General features: G+C 37.1%; 1 pseudogene across 1 annotated transcript; it reads left to right on the top strand.

Annotated features, from left to right (window-relative positions):
* The first annotated feature begins 475 nt into the window (after positions 1-475).
* On the top strand, positions 476-1,037 carry LOC103734157 (annotated as a pseudogene). The gene has a single exon (XR_607268.3). The product of XR_607268.3 is annotated as a eukaryotic translation initiation factor 1 pseudogene (transcript).
* Positions 1,038-4,340: the final 3,303 nt, after the last annotated feature.

Here is a 4,340-nt window from a genome sequence, read left to right as displayed (position 1 = left end):
TTGGCTAAAGCCAAAATGTCCTTGGCCCTCTTAGCAACATACTCTGTTCCAAAGGACAAAAATGTTGATAGCATTTGGGAGCTTGTATCCAATCCGAAAAGATTTTAGTGATAGTTCTTCAGAGGGGGAAATGTTAGAGTAGCCAAAAGCCCCATAAAAATAAATAAATCAAAGTAGAAGAAAGAGTACATGAAGTTATCAGAAAAAGAGATGGGGAGATATTGGAGGAATTAGACGGGAGGGAGTGGGCATGGGATTGATCAAAACACCTTATATGCATGTATGAAATTCTCAATAAAGTATTTACATAAAAAGATAATAATATTAGAGAAATTAACCTTGGACTGGAGGAACGGAGACACAAACACAAACTATACATCTACGCAATCATACATGTAGTTGAAATGGATCTGTGCCTCATTTAAAATGTAAAAGTAGGCCCCAGTCACTGAGCTGCCGCCGAGCTGTGTCCGCCTTCTCCCGCCGCCGCCTTCGGCAGGTCGTTTCCACCGAGGAAAAGGAATCGTATTTTATGTCCGCTATCCAGAACCTCCACTCTTTCGACCCCTTTGCTGATGCAAGTAAGGGTGATGACCTGCTTCCTGCTGGCACTGAGGATTATATCCATATAAGAATTCAACAGAGAAACGGCAGGAAGACCCTTACGTCCAAGGGATCGCTGATGATTACGATAAAAAGAAACTAGTGAAGGCGTTTAAGAAGAAATTTGCCTGCAATGGTACGGTAATTGAGCATCCAGAATATGGAGAAGTAGTTCAGCTACAGGGTGACCAGAGCAAGAACATATGCCAGTTCCTGATAGAGATTGGACTGGCTAAGGACGATCAGCTGAAGGTTCATGGGTTTTAAATGCTGTGACTCTCTGAAGCTTAAGTGAGGATTTCTTTGCAATGAGTAGAATTTCCCTTCTGTCCCTTGTCACAAGTTTTAAAACCTCACAGCTTGTATAATGTAACCATTTGGGGTCCGCTTTTAACTTGGGCTAGTGTAACCCCTTCATGCAATAAACTGAAAAGAGCCAAAAAAAAATGTAAAAGTAATCACTGATATAAAATATCAACATATGAATTTCTTGTAATAATGGATTCATAAGATGAAAATTTATAGGCTAAATATTTGAAGACATTATACCAAGAACAATGTTTAGGAAAAAATTCAAAAGAAGTATTAAGAGATGAAATAAATTAAAAAGGCCAGTGTATATCTAATAGTTCGTGATTTTTTGATGAACTTTTGTACATTTCATACCACAGTTCTTAATAAAATTTAGACACCCTCCCCCATCTATATCCTCCACACACACCCCACACTGGACCTCATGTATTCCACTATACATGTTAAATCTTATCCAGTCAAACATTTGTACTCAGATGTCCTTTGGTGCAAATTCATCCACTGAATTCTAGTTGGCCTACCTACAGATGGTTGGTATGGCCTACTCTCCCGCACCCAGAAGTAATCAACCTCTAATACTTCGTAGGCTAGGTCTGACCCTTCACACATTTCCCTGGCTCCACTGTGGGCACTTGTCAGATTGAGTTGGCAAGGTTCCTGTGCTTAATGCCACCATTTCCATAAGTTTATATGTACAAGGTTCCAGTCACCTGAAAGCCTGTGCTTCCCAATGTTCATGGACCAGCCCTGATTCTTATAATCTTTCCTTCTGCCCCCTCTTTTGCAATGGTCCCTGAGTCATGGGTGGGAGAGGTTTGATATAGGAGTCCTATTCAGGGACACACTCTGCAGTCTCTTATTCTTTAAAACTCGGTCATTTGTGACCTTTTGTGTGCATCACACTCTGTTGTATAAGGAGGCTTCACTGATGAGAATTGAGGGATGCATTAGCTCCCCCCTCTCCATGAGCTTTAGGTGTAAAGGTTCCACTGTAAAGGTGTAACCTAGGACTGGGCATCTCTCAGATGTGTGTTCTCTGTGTCTGGCCAGTTATGTAGTTCTGCAGTAGCCTCCATCTGTTGCAAAAGGAAGTAATTCATTATTTTAACCACAAATTTATTTATAAATTCAAATTTTCACTGTTGGTGCATACTTATTAGGCTATTTGGAGCTGTAAAAACTCTTAGAGTTTGAATAATTACTTTGCTTAAACATGAGTAAATATGAGGGTTAAGGATAATGTTATACATCAGATATATTTTGTTATTTAGACTTTAGTGACATACTAACAATTTCTAAGATACACACTTTTCAAAAATACTATGGCAATTTTTTTCTGGTTGATGTTGTAAGCCACTAAATTAATAAAATATCTTTGTTCAAGTTGACTTTCTTTAGTGACAATTATGCAGATTGTGCTGGAATAAGCATAGGAAAACACACAATTCAAAGTATTCCAGGGAGATTAGACTCAGTGTAAGAGCTGATAGAAAATTGTCTACCATCAAGCAAAATGGCCAGATAAGCTAGAAAAGGAAAAAAGTAATGACTTAATAGTGGTAAGATTTGGTGGTGAAACCTGGACTCATTATGGGAAATGTAAGCAGCAAGGTGGTTTATGGAGACTCTGGGAATTGTAATTACTGTTTTGAAGAGGTGGTTTCTTTCAAATTATACTTGCCATTTCAGAAAAGCTTAATTAATATGGGTATCTTAGTTGTGTTTCCTGATGTTGTGATAAAATATCCTGACAAAATCAATTTTAAGGAGAAAGTTAATTTGGATCACAATTCCAGCATATAGTCCATCACTTAGGGTACATTAAGTCAACAGGAATTTGAAATATCTGGTCACATTACATCCACAGGAAGAGAAGAGGGCAAGAAGTTAACTGGAGTTATCTTGCTTTCTCCAGTCTTCTCGTTAAGGATCCCTCCCCAGGGAATGATGCCTCTCACAGTGGGTTTGGTCTTCCCACATCAGTTAAAATGTAATTTAAAAGATTTTTCATAGATATGCCCACAGGTCAATTTGATAGGGTTGTTTTAGACCAAGGTTATATCAGATTGTGTCAAGTTGAGAAAATTAATACAGTTGGTATCATTTAGGCTGTTTAGCATTTATTTTTTCTAGAGATGGCAGGTTTATTCTTTTGTTTTTCTTTCGTTATATCAGCATTGACATATTCAATAACAATTTTCTGAGCTAGGCTGCATCTCTTACAAAATTGGCTATACATTTTTAGGTTTACAGTTGAATTATTACATTTATACAATATTGTACTCAGTATAAACCCTATAAGACATAAAATTAAATGAGGTTTTAACCTTTAAAAAAGATCTCCATTTCATTATTAAAATCAGTTTCATACAGAAAACTATATATCTGATTATTACTAGTCACATTCAGTTACTTTCTGAGCTCCTAGGCATCTGAGCTTGGATATGAAGTTATCAGGTAGCTTTCAATGATAATGTTTTTCACATCTACTAATTATTAAGGAGAAAATTTTTATGCTTCGAAGAACTGTTATTTTTTAATCATTATATTTTATTTTACTTTTTAGAAAGTATGTTTAAAAGCTTTTCACTACAACTTTAACATATTCAGCAACACACTCCAGAGCAACAGTACATCTCTTTTACAAGTGGGTGCAAGTTTCTAGGTTCACAGTTGAATTAATATAGTTATATATTATTAAACTCAGTATAAGCCTGTAAGACATAAAATTGAATGAGTTTTTAACCTTTAAAAAAAATCTCCATTTCCTTTTAGAATACATTGTTCCTTGCAGAAAGAATCATTGTTTTTGCTACTAACACTGAGATGTTGGCACGTGCATCTCTAACTTGTATGTATGTGATTATTACTAGTCATAATCGGTTGCATTTGGATTCTTGGCACCTGTGTATGTCTATAAAGTCATCGGGCAGATTTCAATGGTATTATTTCTCAACTCTACTAATTACCATGATGTAAATTTCCATGCTTTATCCTCAAATATAAAACATTTTTTAAAAATTTGTTGATATGTGTGTGTGTGTTTGTGTATAGCACAGAACATCCCAAACCATCTCGTTTGACTGTACACAAACTTCCCAGATAGCACCCACCCATAGCCTCCCTTCCCCTCACTAGAGCCCTTATTCTCTGAGATCCTTGCTACTGTCTGCTGTGTTGTTGGTACCCTCAACCATTCCCCATTACTTGCCCTTCTGATGAATCTAGTCAGCCTGTCTAGAGGTCTTTGTTTAAGGAGAGTCAGCTGTTCCTCATCTAGTAGTAATCGGTTGTCAATATTCCTTTAGGATTGGGGTCTGCTGTTCATTTTCCCAGTTCTATGCTGCATCACTATCTGGAAGTCCTTTTGGCCACTGTGGCCAACAACTCAAAAGAAGGTATCACCTGTCTGGCATTGTTGCTTG

Source organism: Nannospalax galili, unplaced genomic scaffold, assembly GCF_000622305.1.
Source record: "Nannospalax galili isolate Female #2095 unplaced genomic scaffold, S.galili_v1.0 scaffold550, whole genome shotgun sequence".
Taxonomy (NCBI): Eukaryota; Metazoa; Chordata; class Mammalia; order Rodentia; family Spalacidae; genus Nannospalax; species Nannospalax galili.
This window is presented reverse-complemented; position numbering and strand designations above follow the sequence as displayed.